A 21,696-nucleotide genomic window follows, 5' to 3' on the forward strand; every position below is an offset into this window, starting at 1 on the left:
TGTTTGCCTACAACAATCAGACACTCTTCCATCGCTACTTCTCCATTCTATGCTAATTATGGATATCATCCTGTGATGTTACCTGGATTCCCCTAATCACTCCTGTTCCTGAGGCTGATAAACAAATTGATTCTCTGATCACAAATTTCAAGGTTATGAGAAAAACTTTACTTAAATCTCAAGAGAGTTTTAAACATTATGCAGATTGTCACCGTAATCCTGCTCCTATATATAAAATAGGTGACAAGGTATGGCTATCAACTGTAAACCTAAAGATGCAATGCCCTTCTAAGCAACTCTGCCCTTGATTCATTGGACCTTTTGAAATAATCAGAATCATCTCACCTAATGCTGTTAAGCTACATCTTCCAAATAGTTACAAAATACACCCAGTATTTCATACTTCTTTACTGAAAACAGCAATATCAGATTTCTTTACTTCCAGAACTCCAGCTCCTCCTGATCCTATCATGATTGATGGCATTGAATTGAAGAATTTGAAGTACAGGATATACTAGACTCTTGCCTATGCAGAGGCCGCCTAGAATATATCATTCATTGGAGTGGATATGGTCCTGAGGAGAGATCTTTCGTGGCTGCAGATGATGTTCACGCTTCCATATGTGTCCGATCCTTTCATTGGAAATACCTAGAGAAACCTGGTTTATATAGCCCCTTGAGGGCTCACCTTAGGAGAGGGCACTGTAATGATGTGACTGGTCTTACCGCTATCACTCCGCTGCAGAAGGATTTCTCAGGGAGAAGATCACACAGAGGTCTGTGTGACTCCCTCAACATGGCAGCTGCCATGCTTCCCAACTGTTACAATGGTTGTGGGCGTGATCGTGAGGTCATCACAACATTACATGACCACGCCCCCTTCAGTAAAACACTCCCTGTCAGCTGTCAGTCTGCATATTCAGTAAGGGAGAAGTATATGCACACACCTCCTGCCAAATGTCAGTCATTATCATCCCCCTATAAAGCACTGCCTTACACACTACTCAGTACTCAGTTATTGAGTGAGTTTTCTTGTGAACAGTACTCTACTTTTGGTTGCTCTGTATCCTGATTTTGACCCATTGCCTGATTAACCACTTGTGAACCTTTGCTGCCTGCCTCGACCCTTTGCCTCATTAACCAATTGTGAACCTTTGCTGCCTGCCCTGACCTTTTGCCTGTTTAACTGATTCAAAATCTTGCTGCCTGCACCAACCTTGGCTTGTTTACTGGACTCTGATTTTGGATTACCCCTATTCTGCTGTAAATTGTGTTTGCCAATCCTGTTACAGAATCAAGCTCACATTAATATTATTGTGTGTACTATTATGATTGCAGAAGCTGGACTTACCGTTGCTACACTCATCCTGTAACTGGAGGCAAGTACCTTCTTTGTTATTTTTGTGATACGTATACCACTTCCCAAGTTATTGGGGTCCTCCTATCTGGTGTCTGATCCTGATTTTTTGGGGTGGGTTTTTTAAGATTAGGGCTTTGGGCAAAGTGTAAAAGAGCTGAATGCCCTTTTAAGGTCAGTGAAAAAGAGCTGAATGCCCTTTTAAGGGCATTGCCCATACAAATGCCCCTTAAGGGGTAATGGGTAGCTTAGTTTTTTTTTAGAGTTAGGTTTTTTATTTTGGGGGGTTGGTTGGGTGGTGGGTTTTACTGTTAGGGGGAAATTTTATTTTTTTACAGGTAAAAGAGCTGTTTAACTTAGGGCAATGCCCTACAAAAGGTACTTTTAAGGGCTATTGGTAGTTTATTGAAGGCTAGGGGGTGTTTTTATTTGGGGTTTTTTTTATTTTTATAGGGCTATTAGATTAGTTGCAATTGTTTTTATTTTTGATAATTTCATATTTTTTTTTGTAATCTTAGAGTTTCTTATTTTTCGTAATTTAGTAAATTTTTTCGTGGTGTTAGGTTTTTTAAATTTGTAATTTAGATTTTTTAATTGTTTTTTTTTAATTTGTTATGTTAGGGTAATTTATAGTTTAAACTTAAGTTTTTATTTATTTTAAGATAGCTATATTTTAATTTTAATTTAAAGTTAGGAGGGTGTTAGGTTTAGAGGTTAATAGTTTAATTTAGTGTTTTGCGATGTGGGGGCGGCGGTTTAGGGGTTAATAGGTTTATTTAGGTGTCAGGGAGCGGCGGAATAGGGGTTAATAACTTTTATTAGTTTTGACAATGTCGGGGAGCGGCAGAATAGGGGTTAATAACTTTTATTAGTGTTGGCGATGTCGGGGAGCGGCGGATTAGGGGTTAATAACTTTTATTAGTGTTGGCGATGTCGGGGCGGCAGATTAGGGGTTAATAACTTTATTTAGTGTCGGCGATGTCAGTGAGCGGCGGATTAGGGGTGTTTAGACTAGGGGTTTATGTTAGGGTGTTAGGTTTAAATGTAACTTTCTTTTCCCCATAGACTTTAATGGGGTTGCGTTACGGCGATCGCTATTCTATGGGGGAAAGTGTGCACGAACACGTAAACTCAGTCCTTGGCTTTTGTGCGGTATGAAGCTTAACACATCATAATGCATAACACAAGGAGGCTTTTCAGTAACTCGTAATGGCAGCGCTATGGAAAGTGCAATAACGCAAACATTTTGCCATTAGTTTTGCACCCTTTTTAACGCAAAACTCGTAATCTAGGTGATTGTGCTTACGCCCGTGACGTTGTGCACAACACAGCACTAATTGTGCAAAAAAATGCAAGCCAATAGGTAATAAATAAAAAGTCATGTGATCAGGGGGCTGTCAGAAGAGGCTTAGATACAAGTTAGTCACAGAAGTAAAAAGTATATTAATATAGCTGTGTTGGGTATGCAAAACTGGGGAATGGGTAATAAAGGGATTATCTATCTTTTAAACAATAAACATTTTGGAGATGACTGTCCCTTTAAGTGTGAGCAAACCACTGGCTATCCAGCTCCCAGACAGTTATTAATCCTAAACAAGACTGTGTCCTGCTCTCTAAGTATGACCATGGACCACTGCTGTTATCCTTGATTGGAAACATATACCCCTTGATTCTCCTAAAGAGAACCCCCTGTCCCATTGCCCAGCCCTTAACTATAAAAGCAACCCTGCCTCATAGCTGTTAGCACTAAGAGATACCAAATCCCCCACTGCTGTTATCTCTATTAATTATATTATTAGCATCTCTCTCCCTTTGTCTAGGACATATTTTGCAGCCTGAGAAGCCATCCTCACACTCTAGCCAAATTGTAACATATTTTATCTCCTTCCCTTCTTTTTATTATTTTATTTACTACAAACATATTTATTTACTTGGGTTTGGATTTGTCTCTTTGTTCGACTTGAGACTTTACACTGACAGTTTGGATTTATATTGTATCTCCCTGAGCTGTTCTGACCTTGCCTGTTTGACAATGTACCTTCCACTCTCTTGTCTGTATTATTAGTTATGTCTATACCTATTCTGTCCCTGTTTTGTTACTCCAGCTTTGCTGGATTTAAATTCCAGTATTCTTGCTGTGTTATGTGCAATAGATTTTCCTCATTTACATAGACCAGTATAGCATTCATCTGGATTACGTGACTAAATTTACTTAAAGGGACATGAAACCCACATTTTTTCTTTCATGATTTAGAAAGAGAATGCAATTTTAAACATCTTTCTAATTTACTTATATTATCTAATTTGTTTTATTCTCTTGATATTCTTTGGTGAAAAGCATATCTAGATATGCTCAGTAGCTGCTGATTGGTTGCTGCACATAGAAGTCTCATGTGATTGGCTCACCATGTGCATTGCTTTTTCTTCAACTAAGGATATCTAAAAAAATGAAGCAAAATAAATAATAGAAGTAAATTGTAATGTTGTTTAAATTTCTATTCTCTATCTGAATCATGAAAGAAAGATTTTGGGTTTAGTGGCCCTTTAAACATTATTTGTTATGCACTGAGCATGTAAAGTACCTCTTAGTTTGTCTTTCAATATAAAGTTGTTTATTTTGCATTGTAGGTTACTAATTTAGGATTTTTGATACAGAGTTTAGTTTTCACGTTTAAAGCAAAAATGATGTAGTTGACTGCACCTAGTTAAACATACAAGCTCACTATTTGTAGATCTCCTAACAAGATCCCAAATGATATACAACAGAAGATAAGTAAACATAAGCGCCAAAGGTTTAAGTATGCATTCAGGGATGATTATGACACTGATTTACAGAGTTATAGATACGAAATTGGTAAGAGTAAACACATTTATTAAAACATAAAAATTCTGATTGGTAATTCTATTAGATAAAAAACAATGGGCTGTAGATATTGAACAATAAAATCAAACCATAAACAATTGATCATGAACAATAAAATAATGAAAAATAAAATTAATGAACAATGTATTAGCCAAGTACTACATATAGCTAGCCTGGCTAATGATATAGATAGTGGATGTGATCACATACAAAAGAAACGGAAAAAAAATGGAAAAAATTGAAAAAATTGAAAAAAATGAAAAAGGAGATATAACTAAATATCCGTGTATAAGTCCTCAAATAAGTGTCCTTAATCTCCCGTGGATCAGTGGGAAAAAATGATGTAAAAGTGCAAAAATAATAAAAAATGTATAGAAATTATCCAAAATGTATCCTTGTGATTGTGTTATATGAATTAAAGAAAATCATTTCCAGTGATGTCCTGGGAGAGTCACAACAATCCTGGTTAATGGATGAAGCAAGTGTGGGAACACGTGTTATAGGGGAAGGTCAGTGACGATCTAAGTGTGACTAAAAAATATATAAAAGAAACAAAATATGCAGAATCGTCTGGTAGGTGAGATACAATTGCAAATAAATTCACCAAATGTAGTGGACAATTCCTAGGGAAGAGTACAAGCCTCCTGATTACAGTCAATGCGTTTCGACCCGTAAAAGGGTCTTTTTCAAGACATAAGGAGGAGTGGTGTACTGGAAATATAAAGGGTATTTAGTTATATCCCTTTTTTATTTTTTCATTTTTTTTCCATTTTTTTCATTTCTTTTGTATGTGATCACATCCACTATCTATATTATTAGCCAGGCTAGCTATACATAGTACTTGGCTAATACATTGTTCATTGATTTTATTTTTCATGATTTTATTGTTCATGATCTATTGTTTATGATTTGATTTTATTGTTCAATATCTACAGCCCATTGTTTTTTATCTGATAGAATTACCAATCAGAATTTTTATGTTTTAATAAATGTGTTTACTCTTACCAATTTCGTATCTATAACTCTGTAAATCAGTGTCATAATCATCCCTGAATGCATACTTGAGCCTTTGGCGCTCCTATTTACTTATCTTCAGTTTTTTTAAGTTTGGTCATATCACTCTATTACTATTGTCACCTACTTTGCTAAACTTGTAATATTTTAGTAAGAGAATTTAGTAAGCGGGGCCCAGCGATTTGTTGTTTATTACGTAAACATTCATGCATGCATACACATATATGTACATACACATACATATATACACACATGCATAAATATAAATATATACAGATACACATGCATATATACACACATACATGCATATGTATATACATACAGATACATAAATACATACATACATGCACACATATATAGACGCTGCGGAATCTGTTGGCGCTCTACAAATAACCAATAATAATAATGCATACACACATATATACACACATACATGTATACATATATATATATATATATATATATATATACCCCCACACACACATACATACAAACAAACACACATATACACCAATACATATACACACCCATAAATATACATAAACACACACACACACACATATATATATATATATATATATATATACACACACATACATACATACTGTATATATACACATGCATAAATATATACACATACGGGGGCGTGTCCTAACAGCCGACATGTTCAGATGCACAATCTAAGAGCTCCTGATTCCATAAGCTTATTCTACGGATTATACTGTACCCATTCTAAAAACCAGAGTCTTAACCTATGGAACTAGTTTTATGAAGCATTACTGAACCCAATGATATCCATCTTGAGGAGATCACATTTAAGGAATAACTACACAAGACATCTGAACAGGCGTGGCAGCAGTCTTTTCTTTTTAAACAGTATACCCCCCGGTTCGCCGGGTGAGAACAGGTCTGCCTGACTATTATTCTTAGGAGGTGAAGACACTAGTAAAGATGGATGAGACATCCTATCAAGAGATCCAAGCTCTCCTGGTTGCCCTAGCACAGAAAATGGACGACAAGTTTGCTCACCTTATGGCTCTCACAAAAGCCCACCCTCAAAAACCGCTGACCAAGGAGCTACAAAGAGAGACCACAGTGGCTCCAGATATGCAATATAACAGCTCTCAGCCTTATCTCAGAGAAGCAGAGATCACCCAGTACACTCCGGTTCTACGGGAGGACCTGTACATGAAGCAACAGGAATTTGTCTCAAGCCGCCAGAGATCTGCAGAATTGGGCCTAACATCTGTTCCCATCGCTCCCAGGATTGGGAGAACAACTGAGGGGAAGCTCAAACTAGTGCGGGTGGATGCAGCCGGTCACCCGCCCCACTGTGTACAGATATCCTTCTCTCTGGTGACGACCGGTAACCTAAATTTCCCTGTGTGGCCATTCTCTGTAGGAACAGACGCAGTTTTGACTAACTGTACTCACTTTCAATTATGGCCTCGGGCAGCTCCAGTTAAACTAGGGATGTACTCCCGACAGCTTCCTTTTACCCTATGCTCCGTTCTATGTTCTTGTCATGCTGGCAGAGGGACAATCAACGCTCGGATAGAATTGGGGTAGTTTCACTCTGGCATACAACACTAAACCCAGCACTATGTCTGATCTAATTGCGACAAGCAGTTCTCCATATTGCAATGATGACTCTCTAATCTGATATCTTAGTGGGGGACTTAACTACTTGTTTTCAACACCAAGTACAAACTGGGACTCTTTCATTTATGACTTAACATAAGTAACTACATTATTTAGAACTCTGTTTACATTTAAAACCATGCATACGGACTATCCCAGTGTATCAATCAGCTCTTCTGTTTTGGGGGTGACTATTTTATTTGATGCTTGGTCATGGGCAGTGTTCCCTCTAAGGCCAGTTTTGTGTGCGGCCCAGCAGTGAAACAGTTAATTAGGTAACCACACCCTGCAATTAGCAAACACTACACAATGCAGATGACAAGGTATGGTTCTCTTGTTAACTGTTTCACTGCTGGGTTGCACACAAAACGGTCCTTAGAGGGAACACTGGTCATGGGACTGGGTTGCTACTCTCAAACACCTTACTTAAACTAGGGTTCTATTACTGACTCCGTGAACTACAATTTAAAACTAAATTCAATAGAGAGGGAAGCTATCAAAACTTAGGAGAACCCTGAAGAGGCCACTTGATTGAATAATCCAGTATTACAGTTTAGCCTTTACCTTCTGGATCACATCCTTTACCTTGACCACATTCAGCAATGGTTGCCAAGATATACTCAGTAATACTGTTACTTTCATTTTGTTACTCTCACCATAAGCAACCACAATATAAGTATTATCATTCGCTTCATTTAAAAATTCCCAGTTTATGTACTGGGTTTATAACCTAGCTCCTAGCAGCTCTTTGTCTGCTATAAACACCAATATCTTACATTTGCATATCAAAAACTATTCTATACTGTATATTAAAAACACCATTTAATTGTTACTATAGATTATCATTCTAGTATGGTAAAAGGGCTAGTTTATATGTTTCTGGTCACAATTGTATCATTACTGCTAAGAAGTATTACCATGATGTATAAAGACTTATACATATATTAGGACAATAAGGAATACAAATAGCAGTTAGACTAGGATAAGAAAAGTTCCAAGATCCACTTGTGTGCTGCGCCTCCTATTAGGCCAATGGGAGTAATAATGCTTGTTGTATATAGTCCCCAATACTTGCGTATTACCCCTCCAGTGGAGCCAATGGAAATTGGGTTTAGGTATATACAGTTCCCAATGCAAGGAAAGTCTTTTGTGATAAGTTGAAGCCAATAAGTATGTGTCTTGTAATGTGCAAGAATCTAATGCATAGTATGCAAGAGCCAGGAGTCACTAAAAAGGAGGCAAATTTCAAATATTAGTACTATGGGTACTTATCTTATCCCTCCAGCTAGATACGGATGCTGTTAGTACGCAATAGTAGCGTGTATATCTCAGCCATTTTATCCCCTCTATGTCCGGTTGGTGCGTGTAGATAACTGCAGTGGGCAACTTCTGTTGGCGATTCCAGTCGAGCAATAAAACCCTCTGGTCTCATCAGCAGGGAATGTCCACGATGTACTCACTCGTCCATCTTGTCGGTGTACTACCACTTGCTCTGATGTCAAAGCGTGTACGCCTACGATAGGCGCCGGAACATGGGGTAGGCAGAAGAGAAAAGTAGAATGCACCAATCGGCTGTGGGCTGGGCTTGAGGCTTTGGTCATGCAGAAAAACGGTATTCCTATCCACTGTATATATAGGTAAATCCAAAGAACTAGAAGCAAAAACCGGAGCCAAAAAGCTTGGATGCAAGTAATTTATTCAGCAATGTTGCTTAAGTATCAGGCAGATAGACAAATTATATCTGATGCGTTCTGCACATACATACATACACACATATATACACCCATACATATACACAAACTAACATACAAATATATATATATATATATATATATATATACACATACATATATACACGCATACATATATACACACATACATAAATATATACACATACATACATGCATATATAAACACATACATGCATACATATATACATACATACATACACACATGCATACATACACACATGCATAAATATATACACATACATACATGCATATATACACACATACATAAATACATATACATACATACACACACACATGCATACATACACACATACATATATACACACACACACATATATACACACAAGCATAAATATATACACATACATACATGCATATATACACACAGGCATGCATACATACATGCATACATACATGCCTACATACTGTAATTACATACACCCATACATATACACATATACATACATACATATATACACACATACGTGCATACATATATACACACATACATGCATACATATATACACACATACAGTACATACTGAATTACATTGCAACAGATGTCCCCTTTTATACCCAAATATTTTACTGGTAAGCTAGGTATATCCCACACAGGAGTATGCTAGAGGTCTATATCACATAACCAGGGCTGATTCTAGACCTTAAAAAATGGTTTTCCTAAACTCTGTATCAAAGTTGGAGGTTAGTGCTGGTGTAGGTCATCATTATCTACTACTGTTTTTCATATTATTTTTTTTTAAAAATTAGTAATATCATAAAGTTCACAACCTCACAAGATTTCTCTTAGCATGATTAAGGACCGCATAGGTCTGAAACATTGCCTTTTTAGATATGTTCCCCAAATGAAATATATCACTTTTCATACTTGGTGGTGCTGTTACAATCATCTTTGGCTATATATTTATTGGAGTATACATAAGAATAACAGAACCCTAAATAGTTTAAACTTATGGAAAGAAATGCTTCAAACAAAAAAGGGGCATTAAAGTATTAATGTAAGTATGTAAATAAATAAATAAATATATATATATATATATATATATATATATATATATATATATATATATATAATAATGAACCACTGGATTGCAAAATATCTATATATAAATTACATAATTTAAAACATTTAAAACTGTCATATTTTTAGCAAAGTTTTCATTGTCATGCAGACCAGGAATACACCTATTGAAACACTTCTTTATGTTTCTAATTTATTTTCTTGTGGCCAATCTGGGACCGATATAAATAAGATCCTGCCTCAGATCACCTCCAATGCATGCTATATCCACTTTATACCAAATCCTACTCACGCCCTCTGATCTCAAACAAACCTCCACAATAGTATCTTGGCACAAGGAACTTCCATACACACTCTCTGAGGAAGAGTGGCTTGACATCTTTCGATATACCAGTAAATCTGCACATTCAGCCACTTTACTAGAAACTAATTATAAATTCTTGCTTCGGTGGTATCTCACCCCTCATAGATTAAAATATATATTCCCAGAAGCATCAGACAGATGCTGGAGGAAGTGTTCAGGAGAAGGTACACCTTACCATATTTGGTTGGAATGCCCTAAGATTTTAAAATTTTGGATAGACATTAACCAAGAAATGAGCAGGTTACTAAATCACGATATCGCTTTAGATCCTTTGATATATTTATTTCATATCCTACCTAAATTCCAGTTTAAGCAGCACACATCCCTATTTCAGTTAGTCATATGTAGTGCCAAACAAATAATCCCTAGGCTGTGGAAATCTGAGTCCACACCAACTCTATTAATGTGGAAAACACAAATGGAGACGAACCTATCCCTGGAGAGATTTTTTCACTATAAAACGGGCAGATTGGAATTTTATGCTGAAATGCTATACTTTTGGGAATCCTATTATTATACTAAGTAGAGCTAGGCCCCCTGTACGGCACTCTTTTACTTTGACAGACTGCAGGGTTATATATGGAGAGCTCCCCTCAAGCAAGTCGAAACACACCACCCAACTTCCCAACACATAGGGACAATTATTACTCTCGTCTGTCAGATGTTACATATACCCCTCTAGTCATACAAGCTATAGTCGGAACTGAAGAGACATTGAACATGGGTGGCAGATTGTACTGGACCCAAACTAACACAGACCCCTTACCAACTGTGCATCTCAGACATAACCACTTGACTGACCTACTTAAACTCATGATCTGCGACAGGACAGGAGAAATATACAGGTTGTTGCTATTGCGGTATTGATATGTGGGAACAGATCTCTCTATGTGTACTTTGATCAAATGAATCCTGCAAGCCTGCTAAAGAACTTTTTATGTAATTTACTGTGACTGTTAGAGTTTAAATACTGTTGGACATGCTGTTGAAATATGTTTTTGCCGTAGAAAAAATCAGGTCTTATCCATTACATGACCACTTCATGTGAACAAACAATTTTTCATGTGGACTTTCAGAACTCGGACCCTGTGAGATTGTTAAGGAACCTATCATATAATATGTCATGACCATTGGAGTATAATTACTGTTGGAAAATTGTTTTGTTGTAATGAATACTTTGATATAAATAAAAGATTAAACAAATAAGATCCTGCACATATCAACCAATCGTAAGAGAGTCAAAATTCCAGAATACACTGCAGCATCTCTGGGGGCAGTAGAAAAGATACAATTTTCAGATTTAAATTACAGAAGAAGCAGGTAAAATAAATATATAATACAAATGTGTTATAGAGTTGTTATCATTATGAATAATTAAGTATTTTATAAGGAATTACATTTTGAGGGTATTTTCTCTTTAATCCGATGCTGATGTAAACAATCAGAACATTTTTTCTTCCTCAATTTCTCTTTAAAGGGACATTAAATTGCTGGGCACAAGTACTTTATAATGGTTACTGTCACTATGCTATTGGTTTTCCTCTTGTTGCTACAGTTGTCTTCAAAACCATGTTCCTGTTTTAACACCTGAAAAGTTGTAATGGGGGCTGCCATATTGGTATACACATAATGTGACAGAAGCAGTGTGTATTTACAGATCAATGAGGTAGGGTTGCCACCTCAGCCATGTGTACCTGGATAATTACTACTTACAGGGTTTGCATGCAGGGACATGAATAGTGCTGTCCAGAGATACAATGCTGTAGTAGGTTTGTTAGCTGACAAATGCAGAAGAAGGCAGCCGCCAGCAGTTTTCAGCTATTTTCGGAGCAAAATTTATTCTTGTGAAAGTGCAACACCCTAAGATCTGTGCAAATCCAAATCTTAGTGTGTTGCACTTTCACAAGAATATATCCAGCTCTTTTCAGAGCTGAAGGCTTCTAGTGGTTGCCTTCTTCCGTCTACAATGCATGTTCCTCTCTGCACAACCAGCAATATGTGCAACTCCTAACTGTCCAAGAAAATATAGCCAAGGTGGCAACTTTACAAAGAGGTTGCCAACGTTTTGGCAACAATATAATGTGCTTCAGGTTAGTGTGCTTGATGCAGAGCAGGAGTTTTACATTTTTGCAGCAGGGATTGTATAAGTATATTAACTGTAACTGTAAAACTGTGTAAAAAAAGCAAAAATGTAAAGCTCACACTAACCCCAAGCAAATGATACTTGCGTCAAAAAGCAGCTAATATCACCGACCTGTGAGTGTGCCTCTGTCACAGGCTGTGAGAACACCTAAGCTCCAATACAAAGAGGCGGAGCTTCAGTATCTGGCATTTTTAAAGGGACAGTAAAGTCATAATTAGACATTCATGATTCAGACAGAGCATACAATTTTAAACAACTTTCCATTTTACTTCTATTATTTAATTTGCTTCCTTCTCTTGTTATCCTTTGCTGAAAAGTTTATCTAGGTAAGATCAGGAGCAGTAAAGAACCTAAGTTCTAGCTGCTGATTGGTGGCTGCATATATACTGTATACCAATTGTCATTGGCTCACTCATGTGTTCAGTTAGAAACCAGTAGTGCATTGCTGCTCCTTCAACAAATGAGACCAAGTGAATGAAGCAAACTTGAAGTAAATTGGAAAATTGTTTAAAATTGAACATTCTACCTAAATAATGAAATAATTTTTGGGGGTTTTATGTCTCTTTAAGCTATTAAAAAAGGAGAACTGATTTGAAAAGAGCTGCAGGAACAAGAGGAAATACAATAAAATGGTGATTAGTTAATATTCTTTTGTATTTGTGCTCAGCAGTTTAATGTCTCTTTAACTGTTATTATGCTGCTTCTTATTTAATAAAGACATTTGTTATATTTTTATAACAAGTATATGTGCTAAAATTAGACTATAAAATAAAAAGATATTTTTGCACACAAACAAGGCAAACCAAAACTGAATACAGAGAATTAAAATTTCTTTTTCCGTCTGTATGTATTTTAGCAGTATGCAAATCAAATGAAAAAAACTCTTTAAAAATACTCACCAGATTTCTGGTAAACCTTTAACAATGATCCAATATAAGGCAGTAAAGGTCTAGTGAAGATTTGTTGTTAATACAATGATAGAACTATTACTTTAATGTTAATTTTTCTCCCTATTCTAGCTTCAAGTTCTCAACAAATAAGCAGTCTGAAACCCTGTGTGCCTCAAAAGCTATATTTAGTTAGCCAGCAGCTAGGACTCGGGTTACAAACAGTAATCATACAGGGGCATTATTTTTAATAAGCAATTGCTGGCTGATTTTGTATAAAATAATAACCAAAAGGGAAAAAAATGTGTTTTATATTGCATGCTCTATCTGAATCATGAAAGAAAATTAATATCCCTTTAAACACATGCAAAATTATATGCATATAAATCATTTTAAAGATGACTTTTTTTTGATTAGCAACATGGGTATAAAATTAGTATATTTATATTATCTCCAGTTATATGACCAATAGTAGAATGTTGTAGGATCAGTGTTCTAAATCCTGTAGAATCTTTTCTATACTCACTGGGGCAGCAATAAAAATAAATTCAGGTAAATTACAGAAAAGTGAGCAAAATTAATTAAATAAGTGGGTGGCTAAATGAACTCAAAGTGCATGAAATATGGCCAAAATGATGTACTTAATATGTACAATATGGGGAAATTGATCACTAGGTCACTCCATTTTCTCAGCTCCGCTGCTTTTGCGCTGCCTGCTGTTTAACAGCTGGCTACTTGTTAGGCAATGACAGCATGTCACTTAGTTGTTACAGTATATTGGGCGCTCTCAGTTTTGAGCAATGTTTTTGAGGCTGTCTACTAAGCTTGGAGTAATGGGATCACATTAATCTAAATCTCATAGCTCTGCGATATCTAGCCTACTGTGAAGAAAGATCTATCCACATTTGCTTTTGACATATGGCATGCCCCTAGCACATTGTCATGCCTTTATGTATAAGACAGTATACTGTTGGCAACCCAAAGCGAAAAGAGGGAGGTGCTTCTGCTAGCACATCATGTGAGGCGAGGGCTGGAAATGGAAATGTTGAGGTGATCAGCAGCACACCTCCCTTTCCATTTTGGAAGCACTTAATATTATCATGCCACAGCAGGTTGGACAGCATACACACCTATTGAAATGGGGTCTATGGTGACAAATGGGGCAGCAAACATGGAGAAAGTACTAAAAGATGGTGACCTTTTGGTATGTGGTGCATAGCACATGTCCTTCATGTACTGGTGGGGAAAGCTCTCCCATCTGAAGGCCATAGCAGGCTAGCTAGCCTAACCAAGCTCTGCTGCAAGTTTCCTGAGTACTTCTACCTCAGTGTGAAGGCAAGCTAACCTCTGAGGGCGGAGCTACACCAGCACTGTCTATAAAAAGATAGAGTTGCACAATACAACTTCTCATTGGAGATGGAGATGATCTAGGAACAGAAAGAAAGCACTTCATTGTCTTCTGAGGATAAGATTGTGTTGAAATGCATACTAAGAAGAAAGGAATGTATGACAATATTGCATATAATGACAATACTCAACTATTGGAAGACACTAAAAATGTCAGCCAAGCTAATGCCAGGCTGGGCCAGGTTATATTCCCCTACTCACCTGGTCAATAAAATTGGATTGGTTTCTGGAAAAACATGAGGCTTTACCTAGCAGCAAGTTTTATACAGACCCTAACGCTATCATACCTGTCAGGAAGCTAAAGAAGGAGTTCACTTGTGTGACCTAGTAGACAACAGTTCCATAGTATATGTTGGATACACTATGGGAATCAATAAAAAAAGAAGAACCTGTAAACTTGGAGGGAGAAGTATATCCACCGGGATGCAGTGCAGACATGCTGATCAGTGGAGAAGATCAATAGTTGGACATATCTGAGGAAGCTCCGAGCAGCAGCAGAAGAGCCACCTATCTTTCTTCCACCCCTTTAATGCTACATTTTCATGCTCACCCAGAGCAAGAACAATAGTGACTAATGTAAAATAATGACATATCTGACACTGTTGTTCCAGAGCTGGGTTGTTTGGAAGCAGTCCTGTCTCCATGTGAGCCTGTGAATAAGTCATCTGTGAGATTTGTGGCAAATTCCCAGCATGCTTTGTTTATCACCTTGAAAATAGATAAAATACTAATTAAAGCACCTATTTCTTCTTAGAACTGGAATCATTTGGAAAGTTAAAGGGACAATAAAGTCAATATTAAAATGTCATGATTCAGATAGAGTGTAACATTTTAATCAACTTTCCAGTTTTACTTCTGTTATCAAACGTGCTTTGTTCTATTGGTGTATTTTGTTTATCTTAATATTACATTGTTCAGTGCCAAATCCAAAGTGTTTTAAACATATTGAAGTGCCACAACTTCTTTTTTTTTTTACCTTAAAAACTATAATTCCTACATGTCAATTTTTAAAACCTTTACAATCCTTAAACACTTGTTAAAACAAATTGTTTAAAGGGACATGAAACCCAATTTTTTACTTTGATGACTCAGATAGAGAGGGATATTTATCAAGCCGTCAACCACAAATACGCTGGAATTCCGCAGCGTAATTGTGGCGAGCCTGATTCGACCTAGTTATCAAAGTCTACAGACCGGCAAAAGTTGAAATTTGTGACGTAACATATGATCCGCCGGTCTCAATCTGACACAGATCGATGTTTACATCATTATTATTATATTATTTTTTATTTTGGGGGGTCTTTTTTATTTTGATAGGGCTCTTAGATTAGGTGTAATTCTTTTTTATTTTTGATACTGTGGTTTTTTATTTTTTGTAACTTAGTTGCTATTTTTTTGTAATTTAGTAATTTTTAATAGTAGATTTAAATAACTTGAGTAGGGTTAGGTTTTTAAATATGTAATATAGTTAATTTAATTGTTAGGTTAATGTAATTTTAGTATAATAGGTAGGGTAGGTTAATTAATAGTTTAATATAGTTTAATATAATTTTAGTATAATAGTTAGGGTAGGTTAATTAATGTGTAGAGAAGAGTGCATCCGCAGCTCAAACGTCCGTCCACGTAACCCGGAAGTAGACCCCTCAGTGAGGGTAAACAAAAAAAGGACCCCTGTATATACGGAGTGCCGTAGCAAAAAAAGCGGTGGATGGGGCCACAAGACACTGGTACATACAAACGGATATCAGGCACTACAAAGCAGACCAAAAATTAAAAAAAATGAAAAAAATCCTTTATTGATGCAGAGTCTATGAGTAAGCGCCACTAGGGGGCGCGAAACGCTTCAGACTGTCCGTCCTTGTCCTGCCTGTCTGTCTGCATTTTTATATTTGCATCAATAAAGGATTTTTTTTCATTTTTTTTTTCATTTTTGGTCTGCTTTGTAGTGCCTGCTATCCGTTTGTATGTACTAGGTTAATTAATAGTTTAATATAGTTTATTTTAATTCTAAAGGTAAGTTTATTTATTATAAGATAGGGATGAGTTAATATTTAATGTAAAGTTAGCGGGTTGTTAGGTTTAGGGGTTAATAGCTTAATTTAGTTTATGGCGATGTGGGGGGCTGGCGGTTTAGAGGTTAATAGGTTTAATTAGTGGTAGTGATGTGGGAGGCCAGGGGTTTAGGGGTTAATACATTTATTTAGTGGCGGTGGGGTCCGAGAGCGGCAGTTTAGGGGTTAATACATTTATTTAATGGCGGTGGGGTCCGGGAGTAGCGGTTTAGGGGTTAATACATTTATTTAGTGGCGGTGGGGTCCGGGAGCGGCGGTTAAGGGGTTAATACATTTATTTAGTGGCGGTGGGGTCCGAGAGCGGCAGTTTAGGGGTTAATACATTTATTTAATGGCGGTGGGGTCCGGGAGTAGCGGTTTAGGGGTTAATACATTTATTTAGTGGCGGTGGTGTCCGGGAGCGGCGGTTAAGGGGTTAATACATTTATTTAGTTGCAGCGGGGTCCGGGAGAGGCAGGATAGGGGTTAATAACTTTATTAAAGTTGCGGCGGGGTCTGGGAGCGGCGGGATAGGGGTTAAACATTTTAGTATAGTGGCGGTGTTTAGTGACAGGATATAAATAAAGTTGGGAAAAAGCCGAATAGCAGCGAGATCGATGACTGTTAGTTAATAACAGTCCGCTGCTCATCGCCCCATACTTGGTGCGCGGCTTTTTTTTATAAATATGGAGATCGTATGCGATGTTAGGCGAGCGTATTGGTGCCGGCGAATGCAGCACAGTTGACGGCTTGATAATTCGGCCTCAGAGCATGTGATTTTATGCAACTTTCCAATTTACTTTTATTATCTAATTTGGTTTGAGCTCTATGTATCCTTTGTTGAAAAGGATATCTAGTTAGGCTCAAGAGCTGTTAATTGGTGGATGTACATATATTAATTGGTCTATTCTGGAGCTCATCCCAGGGAAGAGGATGATGGAGCTCGTCCCAGGGAAGAGTATGGTGGAGCTCGTCCCAGGGAAGAGGATGGTGGAGCTCGTCCCAGTGAATATGATTGGTATTCCCACTGATGACCAGTGTGTGACCACTCTACAATAGGCACATCCTGTGACATAGTCTGTGGGTAATATCCATGACTGACATGAGGCTATGATTGTGTTGTGGGGGGTGTAAATACATGGACCCTTTGTGTCTGTGTTGGCTCCCCCTCAAAACCAAAGGGAGAATGTTCCTCTGGACAGGAATGTTGCCAGGGGTCATATGGCAATGTTGGTGGCATCACTCCCGGGTCCTCAACTGAAGCCATCCAACCGTGCTCATTTTTGCTGTTAGAACAAAAAGTGTGGTGTATATGTATGTATGCAATGTGTGCAATATGTCAGAATATGTGTAAGTAAGTGTACAAGTTTACTCAATCCACCAATGCGACCTAACTAACTATTTATTGTGTTTGTGCTTCTCTGTCTACTCTCACTAATCCTCCACTCCTGGGCCGTGTGTTGTAACTCAACAAACAATCCAAACACACATACGAAAATGGAGGTTGTGCAGGAGTTTATATTGGGATTTTGAATAGTGCAATTACGTGTCGCTTTTTTAGTTTAATTCCAGTTTTGTTTTTTATGTGTGTTATCCTCATTTGCATAAAACTTCTCTTTATTGACACTTTAGGCGGACATAATACTTGTGTAAGTTACTTGCAGAAGACAGAAATGTGTATTTGCGCACATTTCTGAAAATCGCCACTTTGTCCTACTTACGTCAATCTAGCATCTGACGGCGCCGTATATGTGATACCCCGGTGTGCGAGGTGAAATTACGGGTATGGCGCGGGTTTCAGAAGTTATGCTGAAGCCTGCACCGCATATGTAATCTCGCCCCTAAAGGGACAGTCTACACCAGAATTTGTATTGTTTAAAAAGATAGATAATCCCTTTATTACCCATTCCCCAGTATTGCATAACTAACACTCGGCTACATTACGAGTTTTGTGGTAAGGTGAAAAAGCAGCGTTAACAGGTCCTAACGATGCTTTTTTAGGCCCGCTGCTATTACGAGTCTTGTAGGTACAGCTGTCCCGCACACTTTTTTGGCCTTCCCGCAAATCAACTTAAGCAATTTGCGTATAGTCTATTTTCAATGGGACTTCCATAGCGCCGGTATTACGAGCTTGTCCTGGAAGGCCAAAAAGTGAGCGGTACAGCCTATCCCGCAAGATTCGTAACGCATTTTAAAGTTAGTAGTTATGAGTTTTACACTACAAAACTGTAACATAAAACGCATAACTAAAAAGCTAAAAAGTACACTAACACCCATAAACTACCTATTAACCCCTAAACCGAGGCCCTCCCGCACCGCAAACACTATAATAAAAATTTTAACCCCTAATCTGCCGCTCCAGACATCGCCGCCACTAGAATAAACATATTAACCCCTAAACCGCCACACTCCTGCCTCGCAAACATTAGTTAAATATTATTAACCCCTAATCTGCCATCCCTAACATCGCCGCCACCTACCTACATTTATTAACCCCTAATCTGTCGCCCCCAACGTCGCCGTCACTAGTTAACCCCTAACCCTAAGTCTAACCCTAACTTAAATATAATTAAAATAAATCTAAATAAAACCTACTATTATTACCTAAATTATTCCTATATAAAACTAAATACTTACCTATAAAATAAACCCTAATCTAGCTACAATATAACTAATAGTTACATTGTAGCTAGCTTAGGGTTTATTTATTTTTTACAGGCAACTTTGTATTTATTTTACCTAGGTAGAATAGTTACTAAATAGTTATTAACTATTTAATAACTACCTAGCTAAAATAAATACAAATTTACCTGTAAAATAAAACCTAACCTAAGTTACACTAGCACCTAACACTACACTACAATTAAATAAATTCCCTAAATTAAATACAATTAACTAAATTCATTAAAATTAGCTAAATTACAAAAAAAACACTAAATTACAGAAAATAAAAAAAATTACAAGATATTTAAACTAATTACACCTAATCTAATAGCCCTATCAAAATTAAAAAAGCCCACCCAAAATAAAAAAAAACCCTAGCCTAAACAAAACTACCAATAGCCCTTAAAAGGGCCTTTTACGGGGCATTGCCACAAAGAAATCAGCTCTTTTACCTGAAAAAAAAATACACACAACCCCCCCAACAGTAAAACCCACCACCCACACAACCAACCCCCCAAATAAAACCCTAACTAATAAAAACCTAAGCTCCCCATTGCATTTAGATGGGCATTGCCCTTAAAATGGAATTTAGCTCTATTGCGGCCCAAATCCCTAACCTAAAAATAAAACCCACCCAATACACCCTTAAAAAATCCTAACAAAAACCCCCGAAGATCCACTTACTGGGAGAAGTCTTCATCCAAGTGGCAAGATATCCTCAACGAAGCTGGCAGAAGTGGTCCTCCAGACGGGCAGAAGTCTTCATCCAGACGGCATCTTCTATCTTCATCCTTCTGACGCGGAGTGGGCCCATCTTCAAGACATCCAGCGTGGAGCATCCTCTTCCAACAACGACTACCCAACGAATGAAGGTACTTTTAAGTGACGTCATCCAAGATGGCGTCTCTTCGATTCCGATTGGCTGATAGAAATCGCCAATCGGATTTAAGGATGAAAAAATCCTATTGGCTGATGCAATCAGCCAATAGGATTGAAGTTCAATCCTATTGGCTGATACAATCAGCCATTTGGATTGAGCTCGCATTCTATTGGCTGATTGGAACAGGGCTATTAGATTAGGTGTAATTAGTTTAAATATCTTGTAATTTGTTTTTTATTTTCTGTAATGTAGTGTTTTTGTAATTTAGCTAATTTTATTGAATTTAGTTAATTATATTTAAATTAGGGAATTTATTTATTTTATTTTTTTTTTAAAAACTATTTTTTATTGAAGTTAAGGTAAATGATACAACAGAGATTTGTCCATTGACAATATTCACATAGAAATTACATATCACTCTTCTCACATGACAAAATAGTAGTCAGATTAGAATCCGTGGCATCAAATCTGTGCTCCTAAAGAACGATATGTAAAAGTAGTTGTTGCCAAAGCAATTAAAAGATGTGTATCTAGAGCAATGAGGGAGCAATACCCATAAACTTTCAAGCAATGTTATGTAGTATAATTATTGATGTGAGGATAGGCAAATCTATACTATGAAATAAGGAACATAAGAACGAAACCTCAAACTAAGAGTTTGGACAAAATATAGTGGAACTTCAGTTTTATAATTATATAAGGGGGGGGATTCAGCGGGCCAGAGCCGCCCTATGTAAAATAAGGGAGGGGAGGGGGGGCAGAACCATCTAAAATAATAGAGCAATGTGAGGAAGGGAGCAGAATACATATATACCGAAATATATCAATATGGTATCCCAAAGTGGGTGAATACACTCAGCATATACCATATGAACCTATGGATGTCACAAGGTTAACTGGTGGTGGAGGGGTGCTAACAGTCATTCCTCTGGATCAGTATTTGTGGGAGATAAAGTGAAACATGTATAACCTACATATAGTATATCATCATAAGGCATATGGAACCTATTTACATATACAAGCAAGTAATTAAGAGAATATCTTACATATGAACATCTATTAAAGACTACAACAAAACAAGTCCCCTACAGAAAAATAAAAAAATATCAGACTAGTCTTACCCGACCATTATATAAGAGTTTGAAGTTGTGGGGTTCTATAACAGTTAAATACATTGTTCCAAGAGGTAAAAATGTGTAGGATTGCTTCCATGCATAGATCTGTATTTATAACAAGATGCAGAGGAACGTATGGCATAAGGTAGATATTCCCTCTTCAGTTATAAATATAGGAGAAACCAATATGTGTCAACAAAGAGGTCATTAGCTGTGTTCTGGTTAGGGCTACATACACTTTAAAGTGGTCCGTGAACTGGAGGGGCAGATAAAGATGTTTCAAAAATTTACTAGCTAGCATTGAGAGAGCTATGTAAAGGCCTGCCAAACCCATGCTGCATTAGGGATTACATCCCATACTGTTGAATGAGTTTATTATCTTCTGGTATGTAACAAAGAACCCTCGTTGACGTCTTATAAAGCAGCAAGTTATGTGTACCCAATATGTCAGATAGCTCGAAGATATATGTAGTAATGATATAAAGACAAGTTTGACTATTGGGCCCCATATCATTCAAAA

The 21,696-nt window shown here is 37.1% G+C and overlaps 1 protein-coding gene across 2 annotated transcripts in view; it reads right to left on the reverse strand.

Annotated features, from left to right (window-relative positions):
- Window positions 1-13,224, reverse strand: part of LSMEM1 (leucine rich single-pass membrane protein 1) — an 86,194-nt gene extending 72,970 nt beyond the window's left edge. For both annotated transcript variants that reach the window (XM_053719776.1, XM_053719775.1), the window contains exon 1: window positions 13,072-13,224. The gene's annotated coding sequence lies outside the window, so the exon portion shown is untranslated. The remainder of the gene's footprint in view (window positions 1-13,071) is intronic.
- Window positions 13,225-21,696: the final 8,472 nt, after the last annotated feature.

This window comes from Bombina bombina, chromosome 6 (assembly GCF_027579735.1).
Source record: "Bombina bombina isolate aBomBom1 chromosome 6, aBomBom1.pri, whole genome shotgun sequence".
Classification (NCBI taxonomy): Eukaryota; Metazoa; Chordata; class Amphibia; order Anura; family Bombinatoridae; genus Bombina; species Bombina bombina.